This window comes from Macrobrachium nipponense, chromosome 2 (genome assembly GCF_015104395.2).
Source record: "Macrobrachium nipponense isolate FS-2020 chromosome 2, ASM1510439v2, whole genome shotgun sequence".
NCBI lineage: Eukaryota > Metazoa > Arthropoda > Malacostraca > Decapoda > Palaemonidae > Macrobrachium > Macrobrachium nipponense.
Window position 1 is genome coordinate 118,530,446 of NC_087201.1, and position 20,411 is coordinate 118,550,856.

The window sequence follows — 20,411 nt, forward strand, 5'->3', positions numbered from 1 at the left end:
TCAGAATCAGAAACAAGCAAATCGGACTTCAGGGAACTCAGTTCCTGGGCCGTCTAGCCAAAACAGTCAAAGTCAGTCAAAATTTCCGAGTGTTCAAAGCAAAGCAAATTCCACGCAGGTGATTTCAGCCAGGGGGAGAGTGATGTTGGGTCATCCATGTCAACACCTTTTGAATTAAAAAATAAATTTAATCACCTAGAAGTATTATGTGAATTCCAGAATTTTCCTATGAATCACACGACCCGTATCAAATAAATCAGAGCAGGTTCCTGTAGATTTTCATACAATACATGCAATAATCAGTAATGATGAATTATGCCCTACTTTACATGCCGTAAATTTAGAATATCAGCCATTTACATTGTTTTTTTATTCTGGTAGTCCATGCAATACCATGGACCTACGGACTCACCGTTTGTTGTTTTCGAACTTCTCTATTGAGAAATCCGGAGTACAACTTTCATGAATTGGCAATAACGAGTTAAGTGTCGTAGGCGTAACTCAGATTCAGTACAGGGTGGGTAAGTGCACGCTTACAGATACCTTTATAGTTGTAAAAAACATTGATATGTATCCAGTTGTAATTGTAGGATACCCTTAAATAAAAACGAATGTATTGTGACATTCTATAAGTTGCAACATGTTGTTGAATTAATATTTCATGCCTCCAGTGTTCCCATAGGATCTTGCAGTATTGGAAAACATAAGTTAGTGAATAGCTGACATTGCCTTGACGTTGCTCTGACAATGCTTTGTATAACGTCTTAGTTTGTATACACCTGGATCATCAGTTTCAATTTTAAAAAGGTAACCCCAACCAATGCCCCATTGGCAAAATACATGTTGTCGTTCCCATTACAGTCTGTGCCTATGTGACAGACCTAGATAAGTATGTTCATTTGTGTTTATAACATTTGAGCAATGTATCGCTCACCTATGATCTTGTAAACCGAATTGCATATCAGACTCTATCACACCTCTCTGCTGGAAGAGCTATCCAAATCTTCCTGTGGATATCATTGTGATGTAAGCTTGTTAGATATAACTTGTTATTTAACTATGAGTTTTCTGTCTTCAAACCTACATACCAGAAGTAACGATTGATGGGGACTTGGAAGAAATATCATCACAGTCAATGATACTTCGACGAAGATGTGATGTATACCAACCGACACTTGCGGATATCATCGCAGGTCAATAATAACCAACGGGGCACCTTGATAGTCAAACAATTGATAGGCGACTTCCTTATATAATGGTGGCAGCAGTGGGATGAACCCATATCTACCAAAGACTTACATATCTTAGAAACATATCACATATCAGAAGTCAATGAAGGCGAGGCAAGAGCATCTACAAGCAACTTCGTGTCTCAGCCAAGACTGCTGATGGCAATACGAGTATCATTCTGATCATACCGAGATGACATTCATCCACGAGCTTCGTTAATGAAACAAATTAAGCATACAATTTTTATATCAAGAGGCTTAAACATCGTATATTTGGCGTCTTCAATAGTGTGGAACTTCGAGAAATTCAACAGGACGTGTCTTCCACATTGGATTATCATCAACCCAGCGCAACGGGAAACGAATCATAGCAATAAACAAACAACGCACAATAACAGTGCGATCAGAGAAGTGGGTTGCGCATGGGAGGATGACGTGGAAGAGACCGTGACATCATCAAAACACATGGGTTTTTCCTCTTATATATCAAGATAAGTACAAACTTTCTGTAGTGCCCATCTATGGGCATACAAAACATTATCTTAGCTCCTGCCAAACATGGCATGTTTATCAAAGGAAAATTCTATTAATCTTCTAACACATTAAAATCCATTTTGGACAAAAAAGAGACAGTTAATCAAACAATAACTTACATAGAGGAACCAATCACTTGTCTCATAAATGAAGATATTGTTCAAGCCACCCAACAGAATTCTCGCACACCCGCAATATCAGCTTGCACGCAAATTCTCGAGACAAATGCAGCGTCGAATATCTTGGTGCATGTAAAAAAGGCTTTGCCAGGATCTGAAATCTTAATCCTTCCTGACACTCTGAAAATAAATGGACTTTCCACGACACAAGCACTATACCTGTTGACTTACAGCAACAAGTTAATATTGAAGTCTGTAACCATTTGAATACCAATCTAGTCATCCACAAAAATCCTCATATCGGGGATATGGAAGTGTATGAATATCGCATTCTTACTCTTGCTGAAATTAATCATGCTCAACCTGTTGTCGACAAATCCCTCTTACAATCTATCAAAAGTAAAAGTAATAAAGACATTCAAGAAGAGGAGATCCAGCAGAATTTTTTTTATCTTTTATCTGAATATCATGATGTTTTCTCCACTAGCAAGGAATCTCTGTGGAAAACAGATGTCATTGAACACCAAATACGGTTAAAGGACAAACATAAAGCTATATACGTACCTTCGTATAGACTCCCAATGAAATTTCAAAATGAGATAAATGACGAAGTCGAAAAAATGTTAGAAGAAGGAGTCATTAGGAAATCAAATAGCCCTTACAATTTTCCCTTAATCATCGTGCCTAAAAAAGATCGGGCTTGGCGTATTTGCGTAGATTTCCATCGCTTAAATGAGGAAACGATTCCCAATCGTTTTCCAATGCCATGTACCGACGATATCTTATCTTTGTTAGGTCAGAACAAATTCTTCACCAGCTTGGACTTACTTAAAGGCTTTCACCAGATACCCTTAGCTAGTGAGAGTACTCCATACACTGCCTTCAGCACAGCCAGGGGACATTATGAATTTTTATGTATGCGCCCCAGTTACATTCACCAGAATGATTAATAGTGTTTGGAGACTTGTTAGGGGATACCCTTCATGCCTATATGGATGATCTTGTAACCTTTTCTAATACCTTAGAAGAACATTTGCATAAACTAGAGCTAGTGCTACAGAGACTGAGGCAACACAATCTAAGAATAAAAATATCAAAGTGTGAGTTTTTTAAAACAGAACTCATCTATTTAGGTTTTATGGTGCCTAACCAAGGTCTTAAGGTAGTCCATGATAAGGTGTCGGCTATCTGTCACTTTCCGGTACCTACTAACGTAAAGGAGATATAGCAATTTTTGGGTTGTACTGGCTATTATTGTAGGTTTATATGCAACTATTCAATCATAGCAGCTCCTTTAACAGATCTTACGAAGAAGGGCGTAGATTTTATATGGTCTGAAAAGCATCAACAGGCGGTCGATACCTTGAAAGAGGAATTATGCAGTTCACCTATCTTAAAATTCCCTTATTTTAATAAGGAATTTTTTATCGCAACAGACGCCTCAGACCAAGGGGTAGGAGGGTTACTACTTCAGCAATATGATAAACAGTTCTTTCCTATAGCTTTTTATTTGCGTAAACTGAAGCCCTCTGAAAGTAAATATGCAGTAATAGACAAGGAAGGGCTAGGTATCGTTCACTCTCTAGTACATTTTAAGCTCATAATCTACGGCTATCGTGTTAAGGTCCTTACCGAGTTCTTTAAAGGCTTTCATCACAGTCCCAAAAGAACTCGGTGGCATATGATCATTCAGGACTTTGGAGCCAAGATAGGATACCTACCTGGGAAAGCGAAGATAAAGAAACATTCGTGCCTATTGTTAAAACCGTATCTGAACAAGAAAATTTACCAAACTGAACAAAGAAAAGATCAGCAGTTAAGCAAAATAATAGATGCTTTGAACAGAAATCCTAAAGAAAAAGAATATTTAAAGTATGTGTAGCAGAATTATGTGATCAAAGGTAATATTCTGTGTAGGTCCGTGACGAGGAAAACCCGAAGCACACCGCAGGTGACTAACGACCAGGTAGTAGTACCAATCTCTCTTATACCAATTGTCCTAAACTGGTTACATTCTAATCCCTTACATAGTCATCCAGGGTTCTCTATCATGTCACAGAAAGCCAAATCACTATTTTACTGGCCTACAATGCTTACAGATATAAAAAAGCACATACCTAATTGTCACATTTGTCATGAAATCAAGGGACACACTAAGACACCTGTCAGTTTATGGGCCTATCCCGTGCCAAATCAACCCTTTGAAAGAGTACACTTAGATTTATTAACAGGGTTTTACGAGTCTGACAGAGGAAATAAACACCTCTTAGTGTTAATAGATGCCTTGACACGTTATGCAGAATTAATAGCAATAAAAACAAAAACCGCAATTGAATGCGCTAGGAAATTCTATGAGTGTGCTACATCTGTAAACACGGAATTCCACACATGATAATCTCTGACTCGGGTGGAGAATTCAATAATCATTTCCTCAACTTGTTGTGTGAATTCCTTTGCATTAAGAGAATCAATACCATGAATTATCACCCAGAGTCAAACGGATTGGTAGAAAGGGTAAACAGGAAAGTGTTAAATGTCCTACTAGTTACACTCGGGGGTATGGATCCTAACTGGGATATAGCGATTCCCACGGTTCTAAGTACTCTTAATCATTCATAGCATGTGTCATTAAGCATGTATCTATAAAAATGACACCACATGAGGCCTTATATGGTACGCCCGCTAGAACACCTTTCCACATACTCAAGCCAACCACTAATTTATCAAATCCCCTAAGGGATATTATGGATGCAAGTGTAAGCCAATATAATATACTTCATAAGATTTATAAGAGGCACAAATTATAATGAAAAGGAATCACGATAAAATCTCTAAACAAACAAAACCATATGCAGTAGGTGATCAAATCCATATCCAAAGGCCTGTTCAGTATTTTAGAAATATTAACGGCAAATAGGCTAAAAGTTCAAAACATATCAAAACCTACTGACATACGGGTTATTCCATTGGCTCATGTTCGTAGTGAAAATATGTATACCTATATGAAACTTACAGGGTAAATAATCTAAAATTTGTATGAAAATTTTTTTTATTAGTTTTGAATAAGAAATATCCAATTTAACATGAGTAATTACATATATTTTACTATTTGCAGGTTTCCAACCTGAAACTTATATTGTTCGGATTGGTACTGTTTTTTTTCAGACATTCTTCTTGTGTGGCCGGAGTGTTAAAACAAAAAATATCCAATTTACACATGGCTCTATCATTGAAAGAACTGAGGATGTATTTATTACAGCGAGTAACGTAATTCTTGAAGTTGACTTGCGAGCGATTTTCTTGCCAGAAGATGATGTCATTAACCTTAAAAGCAACTTATCGCATTTTGCTGCATCATTGAATCAATTGCACAAGCGTCATTTTCCATTTAACCCAGAGAATCTGCTTGCACAGACTTTGAGTGTAGCTGAGATGTTGTCTTATGATTTGCAAAACAAGACAGCTGAAGCGGAATGCTTAGCTCGTGAACTTCTTATGTGGACCGTAGGTCACAATAACGTAGAAAGAACATAATACATTCTTATTCATTGTGCTCAATAGATATGCAATATTTACTTGCAACATTAGCATATTACAATTCAAAAGTAGATCATATCCATGGGAAAATTTCACATTTTATTGAAAAATCCAAAGATTATGTAGAAGCAATTACACTAGCTACAAAGGGAGTTCTTTTGTCGCATCTCTTGCCTATTAAAGATTTAACCTTAAACCTAGAGAATGCACATGAGAAACTTGGCTATGCACCTTTGTTAGAGGCACACAAGATTGAATTTTATTACAGCTTAATTTCAGTAAGTGTAGAGAATTACTGAATCATGATTAATATTCCCTTCAATTCTTTTGATGCCTGGAAATCTTACAAAATAGCTCCATTTCCCACTTACATGTCTAATAGCTCACTACCAGTAATATCAAATTTTTCTGGCTACGTATTAATTTCCCCTAATCAGAACGTTTTACGGTCGTCAGAGACCTTGATCGGTTCACTCATTGTTCTAATGCCATGGGTAATAAAGTTTGTACAGCTGACTCTTTTGAATTCCATAATATATCAGGGAATTCATGCGAGTTAGGTCTAGTCCTTAATGGCTCTCTCCCTCACACGCTTGAATGTTGTCCGAATTTACTTTACCCTTTTGACAAGAATAAGTTTGCTTACAGGCTGAATAACGGAACCTGGCTACGCTTCGCAGTCGAACGGATAATCTACAACTTCAAGACTGTTCGTCGCTGCGGACGGCTGCAATGCAGCAACGCCCACCTACAACGTAAGGGGAATAAGAACCATCATAAGAGAGCGGGCTTATTTCGCAACTTTTCCTGGACCAATACCTGTATCCCAGCATTACCTTTGCCTTTTATTGAGAAGGTGGCCCAGCAGCTGTCGAAATTGACTACAATGGACCATACTTACCACGCTTACTATTCTAGGGAGGACATTCGTTTCTACTGCTTACTAGCGGCGACCCTCGCGCTGGTGGTGATTTTAATCATTGCGAACATATTTGTATGGTGTAGGATGAGGAGAACAAGTATGGCTGATCAACAGAACGTCGGACCCCGCCCAGACAATTTTCCAGTGGCCCTTAAGACATTTGACTTTCGAGCCATTTGAAATTGGCCATTTCATTTGACTCAAGGAGGTTGTTTGGAACTGTGGATTGTGTGAAATGCTGTTTGGAACTCTAGCTAAATGTGCAGTAGAAACCTCCTTGACAATGTATTCCATATGAAAAGCATGAGTATCTTAATTGTAATCTACCTTAGCCATTTTATCTATGTGCGTACATAATTGAAGCATATTGAAATTAAACAATGAATCATTATTTTTGTGCGTCTACGCACTGGGAATCTATATAAAGTGCACTTATATTGATCACTTATATTAATCATTTGTATTAATCATTTATTTGAATAAACAAATCAGGTATCTCCTATAATCAATCTGTTACCTTGTATCTTATCACATTTTGGTAACATTAATTACAATTACTATATGATTTTTATCATGTAATCTTTATGTCATGCAATTATCAGAAGTATGTCAGTATTTTCTGTAGTATAGGTATCCTCATGACTAGCAGTATATAACTGTATCATTATATATCACATGTGATCATTATTATTTACTATTATATCATATGCATATGTCTTATACCTTATACGTGCATCTGTATTTGTGTACTCCATGTATTTTTTTTTTTACTTATAAGTATTTTCTATATCAGATTTTTACATATAACCAGTTGTATATCATTTTCTTAAACACTTTGATGGTGGTAATGTGTTTATCACATCTTTGCATTTATATTTTTTAAAAATCACACTGTTACAAGTCAAATCCAAGTCAAACTTTCTGCATACCTATAATCTAATGTTTGATTTTATATAGTGGACCAAGCATTATGTAAGTGATTACACATAAAAACGAATGTATTGTGACATTCTATAAGTTGCAACATGTTGTTGAATTAATATATCATAACTCCAGTGTTCCTGTAGGATCTTGCAGTATTGGAAAACATAAGTTAGTGAATAGCTGACATTGCCTTGACGTTGCTCTGACTACGCTTTGTATACCATCTTAGTTTGTATACACCTGGATCATCAGTTTCAATTTTAAAAAGGTAACCCCAACCGATGCCCCACTGGCAAAATACATGTTGTCGTTCCCATTACAGTCTGTGCCTATGTGACAGACCTAGATTCGTACGTTCATTTGTGCTTATAACATTTGAGCAATGTATTGCTCACCTATGATCTTGTAAACCAAATTGTATATCAGATTTCTATCACACCTCTCCGCTGGAAGAGCTATCCAAATCTTCCTGTAGATATCATTGTGATGTAAGCTTGTTAAATGTAACTTGTTATTTACAACTGACACTTGCTGATATCATCACAGTTCAAACAATTGCAAGGCGACTCCCTTATACGTATTTGCCCAGTGCAAATGGTTTAGCTGTGAGGACTGTTATAACGATGACTGAAATTTTGCGAATGATGAGTAAATGCGGCAATGACTGATATGTATGTAGGATGTGCAGTGTGCATCTATAACGCCACACTGCAGAAGAGTATAGGTATGTCTCCATGTAAATATGTGTTAAATTTTGAAAGGATTAATAGGTCTGTCAGAGAGTGATTGGGATTTGTGGAAGAAAGCGAATGAAAGGTTTGAAAGTTTTAAGATTGGTGATAGAGTGTTGAAAGAGGTGGTTGAGATAGGAAGAATAAATTTGAATAAGGTAAGGGAGAAATCTGAAGGGCCTTTTGAGATTTTGGAAGCGGGACCAAGTGGATTGAGTTATGTTTTGGGGAAATTGCGAGTAGGTGGAGGGATAGATGAAGGTACAGTGCACCATAAATGGAGGGACATGCCACAACATGTTCGGGAGAATGTGATGAGTGAATGGTTAAGGGTGAATAAGTATGAGCCGAGTGTTGGTGAACAAATTGGTCTGGGAGATCAACAATTTAGTGTTGGTTGAGTATGGAAGAGAGCAGAAGAATGTACAGTAAGGGAATGGAAGGATAGAAGTGTGAATGGCAAGATAAGGGTGTTAGTATTAGGGTGCAAACGGTTGATAAAGAGTGTAATACGGATGACTTTGAAGGAATGAATGTTACTTATAGTGTATGTGGGTTTGAATTAAAAGGGATAAGTGAGACTTCAGTGGGAAGGAAACCGAGTAGTAAGGAGGAAGTTGATAGTATGGATAAATCTTTGCAAAAGCTTGACAGAAGTTTGGATGAACTGAGTGGTTTGGTAGCAGAAATAAGGGAGATATTGGGACCAGAGCTCGAAGATGTTGATGAAGTAGTGAATGAGATTTGGGAGGATAGTAGTGAGGGAGATAATGGGAATTAGAATGAAAGTGGTTTAGAAGAAGTGAATGGCGATGTAACTGAGATAGTGTATGAGGGTCCTCAAACAAGATCCAAGGGGGCCTGCATCCATGCGTCTTTTGGGTGTTGCGGAAAGCAATTTAGTGTGGGTGTTGTGATGAGACGTTGTCAAATGTAACGGGGAGGTAATATGGAGGAGTGATAATGGTAGTTACATTTGACAGCATCTTCGAGGGTTGCGTGAGAGAGAGAGAGAGAGAGAGAAAGTGTGTCGTTGTTGGGTTGAGAGTTGAAATGTTTTCTTATGTTTGATATGTCATGTTTCAGGTTTATGAAGTGAGTGAGCGAGCGATCAAGAGAGAGGAGTGGTTTGATGGTGGGTGTAAGCATCTGTTGGAGCAGTCGCTGAAGGAGTCTATGGCGAGAGTCTTGTTACAGAGAGTCATAAGGAGTCAGTAAGTCGGAAAAGATGGTCAGTCAGAAGTAGCCAGTTGTATTGGGTGTTTTCTTGATTGATATTGATATTGTATGGTTGTTGTGCATGTGTCTGTCTGGTGATAGTTGAGCTGAAGAGGTTTGTTGTACTTGATTTTGCATTTTGATGGTTGTGTGAGTTGTCTGTTGGAGACAGTGTTGGTGGTTGTGGTTTGTTGTGCTGGTTTGAGTTGTCGTATGATTTGTCGTATTGTTTTTGAGTTGTTGGTATTTGTTTGCGTAGTGATTGGGGCATTGTTTCTTGAGTTGTTGTATGGTTTTGTTGCTTGTCTGTCATGGGTAGTGAAATTCAGCGGTTGTTGTGTCTCGACGACTTTATCCAGTGGACGGCACAGTGTCTAGCACTGAGTATCTCGAGTGTAAGGTGAGTACATGTGTTTGTGTTTTGTGTGTTCTGTATTTTGGCAAACCAATTGTTATGTGTGTAGTTAGTAACATGAAGAGGAAAGTGTGGCAGAGGGGAAAGTTTGTCAGTCGGAACGGTCAAAGTGGGGGAGATCTTGTTGCTTCATTTGTGATCACCCACAATGTTAACTAAACCTCCAATCCTTAAGATTCCTGATCCTAATAGAATTTTTTGTTTAAGGACCTATGCATCTTCTACTGGACTGGGAGTTGTTCTTTTCCGTAGGTACTATGATGGTTACCAGGATGAGGATATGCAAGATTTGAATGGATTGGAAACAACACTGGGTCATGAGAAAGACGGTGCTTACACTGTGTGAATTTCCTGTGAGCGGGGGATTTTTGGATAATTTGAGTTGTAGCATAGCAGAAAGAAATGAGGGTATGGAAGACATGATAAAAGCCATGTCACGTACTAGTGAGATTGGAGCGGACATAAATCTCCAGAGTTTGAATAAGGGTGGTGTGAATGGTTCGGAACCAAGACAGGGTGAGTCTAGTGCGATTGGAGTAGAAGTGAATGTGAGGCCATGGACCCAAAGTTAAGGTCCAGTTCCAGAGTATGAATGGTTGTTGAGAAGGAGATTTAAAAAAAGAAAAGGAAATGAAATTTTGTTTATTTTAGTAAGGGGGAGTGTGGTGGTAGTATGGAAAATTGGATTTGTGAGAAGAAGTAGTGTTTTTGGAACCATTATGTTGTTCATATGTGTTTTTTAATTTTTTTTATTATATTTGTGTGTTTTAACGACTGTGTTTTGCTAGCGAGTATGTGATTATCTAATTTTTTTTTTTTTACTTTCAGTTTGCTTGAGTGTGTAAGGATAGTGATTGGGCTCCCCTTCACCTGAACTGTGAGAGGCTACATCTGTGATAGGAGATTTACTTTGGCAACTAACTACCAAAGCAATCAAACAGTTAGTGAGACCAAACACATTTTCAAGTTCCACAGTGTGAAGTTTTTACATATATGTCAGTTACTTAAGACAGTATCTGTCCCAAATGGGAGGGGGTTCGAGAAATTCCTTTAATATCTGTATGTTGATTTTGTCGCAAATGAGATCTCAGATTCTCGTTTGTAATGATTGAAGGGCCTTTGTGTAGAAAAGACTGCATGAAGAGATTCCAAAGTAATTTCTGCCCTTAGCTTGCATGCCATAGCTGAACCAAATTCCTTTGGTGTTTGCCCAGATGATGTGTCGACTTTTATGATGACCTTTTGATTATTCTGATATGAAGTGCTTTTCTAGGAAAATGGTTGATTCTGATCTAAGATTTTGTATTAGTTGTTCGTTCCCACACGGTATACAAACCATCATTCCTTTACATTAGGAATATACTTATGGCAAAGCTGGATCACGGCTGCTAAGACTCGTGAACAAGGTGGTTAAGCAGTACCTACTCTCTGGTAGGGAGGGAGACCCGACTGCCTGGATGTAAACATTCCACTTTGCTTTTGGCCGTCATGCAATGCAGACATGTTTTCATGAGCTCTTTCCTGACTGTCGTTAAACTTGCTTTTCCTGGTGATCTTTTATTTTATTATTTCTATACTATATTGAATAAAGGCAGCCCCTGGTAATTGGTTGGAGTTCTGTTCGGACGGCCTGATGATAAGCGAAAATCGCCAATAACCGAAAATTGTTAATAATCAAAAATCTGCAATTCATGACACTTATGGTGCCAATAACTGTTTAATGGCGCCTCTGATAGGTATGTATCAATGCCATAAATATTATTGCCGCCGATAACCAGAAATCGGCACATTATGGACCTAATTTTTGGCTCTAGACAAGCCCGATAAAACCAGATCACCGATAACTGGAGACTGTTTGTACTATGTTTGATATTTACTAATATACTAACCCATGATTTGTGATAGCCTTGCAATCCGCCTTCCCCCAGCATGTGTGTCTTGGATCTGGTATCCAAGGGCATATTATTTGGTCCCTATCACATTTTCACGCCCTTTGCTTTTAAGGGCATGACGGTATATATTTGTTATAATTATTTTTGAGATGGTATTGCTGCTTGCTGTGTTGGAGAGTTTGCCAGGAGATAAACTTTGGAGCTAAACTATGGAACTTTCACCCTCAGTTTTTCTTGCATGGTATTCTTTCCTTATGGCATTTTCTTCTTTTGGAGGGATATCTCCTTTGCTCTCTTCACTTGCTTGTCAGGCAAGGAGAGGGGTTGGTCTTGGCAATTGGGTGATTTAATCTCAGGGGACTCCTCTTGCTTCATAGGGTAGTGCCCTTCGGAACGAGAGGAGTCTCCTTTTAATAATTTTCTTTTTTCTTCAGGTTGATTGTAAGTAGTCGTAGATGGTTAGATATCTCACAGTGTTGATTATCCTAACCTTCATGAGTGTACCTGTGACACTCTGGTGTGCTGTGGCACTGCTTCTTGTGTGTATCTAGTTCCCCTGCTGTGCATTCTGTTAGATTGTTACTGTTGCCCTGACAACCAGTCACTGCTCAGGCTCCATTTGAACTATTATGTCGATCGTCAGACAGGGAATTGACTTTGAAAACAGTTTTCCTCCTGGCCTTGGCTTTCATTATTATAGCTTGAAATGCACCAGGAGTTTGGGCTCCATAGTCTTCAACTTTGTCCCAGAATTTGTGCCTAAGGTTCAAAATCTTTCTGTTTCTAATGAAAAATTTGCCTCTTTTTCTATTCCTTCCCTGAAGGAATTTGTCGACAAAGAACCTGAAGAGTTATTGCTTTGTCTCATCAGAGCACTGCGTTGCTATCTAGAAAGGATTCATCACCTAACACCTTGTTGTCATAGACTTTTCGTTAGCACAAGCCGAGCCAAGAAGGAAGTGTCCAAGAACTCCATTTCTTTGTTTGGTTTTGTGAGGTAATTAGAGAAGCCTACTAATCACTTTCATGTTCTGTCACAAATAATGTACTGTGCATGCAAGAGTACATGACATCAGAGGAATAAGTTCCTCTCTGTCCTTTAAGAAGAATTTGTCTGTTAGTAGGATTTTGAATGCTGGTTCCTGGGTTCAGCAGACTATTTTCACTTCCTTTTACCTGAAGGGTATTGCCCACAGGTCCTTGGACGCTTTTTCCTTTAGTCTGGTGGTGGCTGCCCAATAAGTTGGGACTTTTTGTATCATGCCTAAGATGATTTTTTCCATTCTCCATTCCTACAGACAATTGAAGATTAGATACATCATACACTGGAACTGGCTTGATGCAGGTGAGTACAGCAGTCTTACTGTTATAGCACTTATTTTTATGTCCCATACAACATACAACTCTGCTTCTCTGTAGCATATACTCCTCACTTCAGCAAAGGGAATAAAGAGTTGTGACAAACCCTTTGCTTGTGGTCGGCATAGTTAGTAACTTGAACAGTCGTTGTCTTCCATAAATGCAATGAATCTGGACAGGTCTTATTGTGTTTACTCCCAGTGGATTGAGTTTTAGATACCTGTATATCTGACTCTCACAGGCTTAGACCCCCTTCTTTATAACTCACATTTCTGGAAAGGGTGGTCGAGTGTGCCGAACCTCCAGTCAGTTCAGGATTCTCGCACCTCCCCCCTAGTATAAGTCTATCCTATTGTTAAGTCCAAAGGTTTGTTCTGCATATGTACGAATGAAAAATTTCTAATCGGTTTGTATTTTTCATAGCTAACAAACCTGAGGTCTTAACATTAACTGCCAACCTCTAGCTGCCCCTCTAGTAATCCTGGGTTGGAAGAAAGACTAAATGCATCATGCAGGTCATGCACGGTCGATGACTTCTCTCCACCTCTTCTATGCTTTAGACGACAGATGCCACAGATTCCTTGCATATGCAATCTTTGGTTGTATTTTAACCAGTTTCCAGCTGGTGCCAGAAGATTTATCCTATTATTAAGACCTCAGGTTTGTTGGCTATAAAAAAAAATGCAAATTAATTAAAGATTTGTCATGTTTCTTATAAAAATGCAAATGTGTGGGATATTTGCCTTGGGGAATGGAATTGCCCTGGTGTTTGTTCTTTATAGTTTTTCATAGGTATTGTTAGAAGTGACTACATTTTTTTCTTTCCAAGCCTAGGTCAACAGACAGGGTTGGAGTCAAAACAAATTTTGAACAGAGCCATTTAGTGAGTCTAAAGCCCCGTCCGCACGACGGGCAAATGCCCGGCAGGAAGACACTGTTCCCAATTCTCTGTGGTATGAGGTGAAGTGACGAAGCTATACTGGTAAAATAAAATGTCAGGTTAAAGCAGATCATCTTAATCTTCAGGTCAGAGTGTTATGTACACGACACTTTCCCCTTCCATTTTGTTCTTAGCTTTTCCAAAACTGATGGAGAATCTTGGTTGGGATTGACGAAATATAGTAAGTGTAGTCATTAATTAGGATGTTGTATGGAAAATGCGTATAGTAATGTCTGTTAATGTACATCATCCAATGAACAAGCAGAGAAGCTATATACTTGTAAATTGACAAAACTGGAAAATAATGAAATCCGGATAATTCCGTTGCTTAATGATACACACTTATATGCCTATGTGTATGTTTTGCACACACATGTATGTATGCATATGTGTGTTTTTCTGTCTACGTATGTATGTGTACTATTTGTTCACATGTATAAGGTCAGGGGACTTACTGTAACCCTTCTTATGGAGAAATTATTGACATGGATTAACCAAACCTTTAGCCTTGACACGGAATCCAGAAGCCATCAATGTGTTGTTTACATTTTTCGATGTTACGTAATGTAGAATTATTGAGTGACAGATGACAAACGATTTTGACACGTTCAGGGATGCAAGTGTGCTGGTAACTCTGCTTTTGTTATCTTTTAGTATATTTTTCACTGGAATATATGATAGAACTAGGATTTTGCTAACTGAAGGGAAGGTTATATATATTATCTCTCTCTCTCTCTCTCTCCTTCCTTTAGGTAGAAGCTTGTACAGTAAGTTCCAAAACTGAAGCTACAAATTTCAGAGGATTTCGTTCGAAATTCACTAACTGGCAACTATAACTCGTAGCTGAAAAAATTATTTTTTTCTCTACAGTGAAAGCTCTATCAAGCAAAATAAAGCTAACTATATGCACAAAATATCAAATCTATGATATTTATAACAATCATAAGACAAAAAAATTACGGTAAAAGTAATTATTTTAAAGTATAGTAATTACTTCAAACTAATAGAAACGAAACAATTTGAAATTCTCGTTCAACACAAGATTAACCAACATTACCAATGTATATTTCGAGCAATGTGGAAACAAATATTTAATATCATAGTGTTAATTTCATCAATTATTTTAGCGAAGATGCATAAAAACCATGCAAGTATCAATAGAATGTAAAGGGAAAATCTCCGCGACATTAAACATAATCAACCATGAATGCACCTAGATGCAATAGAGAAGTTGGGTGTGGTTGGTAGTTCTGATTCTAGCTTCTAGACGAGAATAAAAACCACTATCTCGAGAAAGGCTCTAACTGCTGCTGCTACCTTCAGGTGACTAGGCCTAGTTCCGGGCATTGCAAGGCTTACAATGCAGGGCCACTGTCTGTTACTTTAGGCAAAGATAGAACCTTCAGGACCGATACCAGGACCTGTCCTTGCACTTGGGAAAACAGACTCGCTATACAAAAAATAAGAAAGACGGTCACAAGCAACCAGAACACCCGTAATAACCACACTGGTTAAGTAGGGAGACGACAGAACCCAAGCCAACAACCCTACCCCCCCTCCCTCATCTCTACCTATACTCACAATACTATCTCCACCTTTTTCACTTCAACCTTTTACCTCAAATCTTCGAATCATATCCCAACCGTGAAATTTATGACTGAATTTGCGTAAGTGGGCGTATCATACTAAGAGAGTGATATCACCCAAATTCATATTTCCACGGACAACCAGTAATCAGTTCAATCCAGTCAAGCATTATTGTATAACTGAAATTTATGACTTTTTGGGGGATATATATATATATATATATATATATATATATATATATATATATATATATATATATATATATATATATATATATATAAAGAAGCACCCGAGCATGACCAATAGCCTAGTGCTCGATTCTTAAAACAGACCTCTGTTATTCCTGACTATATAAAAAGGTCCTGAGAGAAGAGAGAGAGAGAGAGGAGAGACATAAAAGTAGATACTCGAATAAAATAATGCTCGCCAAACATATTCACACTCCGGATCGTATGGACAAGAACAGTCACTTATGCACTGAAAAAAAAAGTGGAAACCTACGAAAATACTTGTTTGGTGCGACCCTCACATGCAAAAATTTGCACAATTGAGAAATTCGATGAAATTATTAACTAACAAGCTGGAAAATATATTTCCTTGATTCTTGAAATAGGTGTAACCATGTAACCAATGCTAAACGCGCATATAACTTGGATTTCGTTTTTTTGTTTTTACACCAACTTGTGTCTTATTTATATTTCACTTAATCAGATGCTAAACTTCTCTGTGCTTTATCAAAAGAAATCATAATAACTTTTGATATAACGCTATAAAAGTAGAAAGTTGATTCACAAATATTAGGCCAATGCTTATGCACTCGGTTACTGCTGCCACTCTATGGTGAACACTTGATATCACACTTTGAGAGCCGCAGATGTTTCTTTGGGGAAAATTTTTTTTTCTTTTGACAAACAATTATTGAACTAACATTGATCATTCACTGGGGAAATAATTTCTGCGCTTATACAGTTAATCACTGATACGTATTATCAGATAAATAGTATGACAATAATTGGAATAAAACATACTAACTGGCAACCCCACGAGTTTCTAAAGAATTACGATCAATTCTGAGATTTGTCGCTTCACTTCTGGAACTTACTGTACATGAAGTGTAAGAAGTAAAACCAGATTACAAACAGTTGCTAATGGTTACGTAAACTCTCGATTATATTCCTGATCATTTTTTCATTACCAGATGTTGAAGCAAATGTTAATTGGGCTGTTTGATCTGGTAACACAGTTTCAAAGCGAGAGAATTCCGGGCAAATCAGAGTGCCTGCCGGGCATTTGCCCGTCGTGTGGACGGGGCTTTAGAAACATTTAGAAAAGGTTCAGTAAAAAGAGTGACCTCAACAAGGGATTATGCAAACAAGACCTGCTGACCCTGCAGATAGACAAGATGATTGCAGGATAGCCTTGATAAGAGGGGTCTGTCTGCAGGTAATTTTATTATTCACTGTGATTAGTACACTATGGTATAATCCTGTGCTGGTCTGATAATTATTTTTACACTTTGAAAATTGCTCTAAATACTTTATAATATTGCATTTTCATATTAAAGTTGGGACAGTTGGAATGCTTTTTTTTCTCCAGTTTTTCAACCTTTGTTTTATTAGTAGTGCATACCCTTTGGCCCTTCAGATACACAAGATACAGCAGGATAGGACATCTGAGAGGAACTCGTCCCTGATGGAGAGGGGTTTAACTCCAGGTTGTGCCCTTTGGTATCCTTTATAACTACATTGCGTTATAGCTTGTATTTTAACTTAATGTAATTTTACATTCGCACTGAAAATGGTTTTGCATTAATTTTCATTAAAATTATTGGTAGTTTACATTTAAAGTTGAGGTCACTGTAATGCCTTTATTTTTCCACCCTTTGTTTTATTAGTGCTTACTCCATGACCCCTCAGATAGACGAGATACTTGTAGAATGAGAGATGAGAGAGGAACTTTCATTTGACAGGAGAATTCTACCTATCAGTCATTTGGTATGGTATCCATTATGATTACATTGCTCTGTAGTTTCTTGAGAAGGTCTGAAGGAAATTTTACTTAAAAATTTAAACAATCTTTGCATAATATTTTAGCATTAACAAAAGTATTTTGCATCCTCAAATTTAAACTTAAAAGAATGGTCTTAATCATTAGAATAAATGAAATACTTGCTGGATGGGAGACTGGAAAGATAGATGCCCTTAATGAGGGCTTTATAACTACATGTAATTTCCTTTTTGTATCTGTCTTTACTACAGTATGCTATATCCACTTATGATGGTCTGAGAGCAATATTACATACACATTAATTTTAATGCTACTTTATGGCATTAGAACTTTTCAAAGTATTTTGTATGATCACATTTTAAGTGGGGGCACTTTCAACACTCCAATTTGCCACTCTTCAAATAAATGAGGTGCTTGCATTACATCAAATGGAAGAGGAACTTACCTTTGATGAGAGGAAAGTTCCTGCAGGTCATTTCCTTTAGGTATACATTATGACTATGACTACCTATATTGTGTTGGTAATTTTACATATATACACATAAAAGTGTTTTGCATACTTTATAACATCAAAATTATTCTGAATATTTTGCAAGTTCAATTTTCAAAAGGAAGGACCACTGCAACTTCTAATTTTTGCCACTTGTTTTTATTAGTGCATACCATCAGAACTTTCAGATAGATACTTGCAAGATAGCAGATGGTGGAGGAACTATTCCTGTATGAAAGGTGTCTGAATACCTTATGGTATCCATTATGGCAACATTGTGATATAGAAGCTTGTATTCTTCAGACAATAATTTTACATACACAATAACCATTGCTTTGCATACTGTACGTACTTTATATTGACAAAAGATGTTTTGTTTTTGTACATCATGGGTAGTATTTGTATTACTTAATTTACCACCTATTGTTTAAATAGATATTTCCTGTTGACTCTCAGAGAGATGAGATGTTTGCAGGATAGCAGTGGGGGAAATTGCCCATCTTTATAGGGGTCTATAATTTCAGGTAACACACACACACATTGAGTAAAAATCCCAAATATTTTTACGTGGATAAAATTTTCTCATTTTTCTATGGTTGTTTTACATACTCTTATCAGACTTATTGTCAGCATGTCTATACGGCATAGATAAAAATTGTCCTGAATTGAGATTGTACATGAATTGTTTCATTAATTAATTACTGTTAAAAGGTACATGAATTGTTTCATTAATTAATCATTGTTAAAAGCTGTTGCAACCACTTAAATTAGTTTTAGACTTTGTATTAAAACAGTTGTGGAGGTTGCAAAATGCATATTTTTAGTTATTTTCATTTCTTAAATAATTCATTAGGAATTTTGAATCTTTGTAGAGTAGACCTTCAATATCTCGGATGAAATAGCACAACCTCTGGGAGTAAATTCACCGTCACTAATTAAGAATTTCTTATCTTTTATTTTTACACAAGGATGTTTTTTGTATTATTTATTTGGAATTTTGGCCCCTATATTTTCTTTTAAAAATTGTTTGATAGCATTTTTAAGATTATACAGATTTGCTGAATTTTTTGTATATGTAATTACCATCAATGTTGTTTTTGTTCCATTACTTTCATAAATTATACATACTTGCTGTTCATTCAACTTATCCAGTAGATAATGCAATATTGGATCCCTATTTCCAGATGTATGTAGTTAATAGACAGGGTCGGATGTCAGGTAAACCTAGGCATAGAATAAGATATTAGCTTAAATTATGTAGCTGGTACAATTAATCAGTGTATAACTGGACAAAGGCACTACATACCAAGATGTAAAGCACAGAACAATTTTACCTTGTGTAGTTACCTTCTTTCACCTCCATTTAGCCAGCAAAGTGGTGCATTTTTTCAAATCTTCATGAAATATGAAGCCTAAATATATTATTATTCCATGCATTGTTAAAAGTGTTGTTTAAACTTTTTCATTGAAATCTGGTGCCAACACTTGCCTATTGTAGGCTAAGCTTGGGAACTATTAATGATACTCTGCCATTCCCTTAAGAGTTTATGACAAATTTTTAATAATTTGTATTTTTTCTAACTTACAAAACCTGACTTTACATAGGGGATTTACTTTCAGTGCAAGCTGGAGCTGGCCATTTAAGTAAAATCAAAGTGGATATTGGTAATTGGCTACCAATGGTCAGGGAGGAATCCTGGCCATGCAGTTGATACACATTCACTTTTCCTTTTGACCTCGTCTGAGACAGACATGAATGTCTGCTATATCTCTAGGTATAGTAATTCACAAATTAATGTAATTCATTACTTCATAATTGCACCATAAATAATAGTGTAGGCATGCAACCTTTAATTCAAGTTTAGTATAATTATAGTATGAAGTATTGCATAAATTTGTTCCAAACACTGTGCTAATACTGAATGTACAGTGTACAGTAGAATAGAATAGAGTTTATAGCTTTTATCAGTTACTTAAATGTGATAATCTAGCTGCAACTATGCAAAAAAAGTCATAACAGTTTTCAAGTTATGAAACTGTTTTCAAGATAACAAAAAATCAATTTTAGCAATGTGAAAAATTTAAATACTTGTAAAATTGATGTGATTTATATAGTTAATGTTTACTTTTGTTATTCTTTATGCTTATTTGTCAGTCACATTGGCCATTGCAAGTTTTCTCCTAATTAGAAAGGATTAATTTTTCTCCCACTATGTATAAAATTATTTATTTTTCATTTCAGGTATTTTTTTTCAAGAAACCAAACTTATTAGCTTTGTGGCAGCAAGCTAAAGGTAAGAGGGTACACATTAACATTTTTCTGTGTTAATGCTGCAATTTACTTTTATGACCAACTTTTTTTGCATGGCTAATATTAGTTTACTTTGATATGCAGCTATTTAAATATGAATCATTTTTGAGATTTTTCCTTTGTTCACAAGACCAAGGTCAAAATTAATTGACAGCCAATAGTGATCGTAGGTAAACCTAAGAAGTAGGTTCTATAA

At 36.8% G+C, this 20,411-nt stretch overlaps 1 long non-coding RNA gene across 1 annotated transcript; it reads left to right on the plus strand.

Annotated features, from left to right (window-relative positions):
• Positions 1-6,693: 6,693 nt before the first annotated feature.
• LOC135220945 (uncharacterized) lies at positions 6,694-20,294 on the plus strand. Its single transcript, XR_010315832.1, has 3 exons — positions 6,694-12,866; positions 19,525-19,679; positions 20,147-20,294. It is a non-coding gene; the product is annotated as an uncharacterized LOC135220945 (long non-coding RNA).
• Positions 20,295-20,411: the final 117 nt, after the last annotated feature.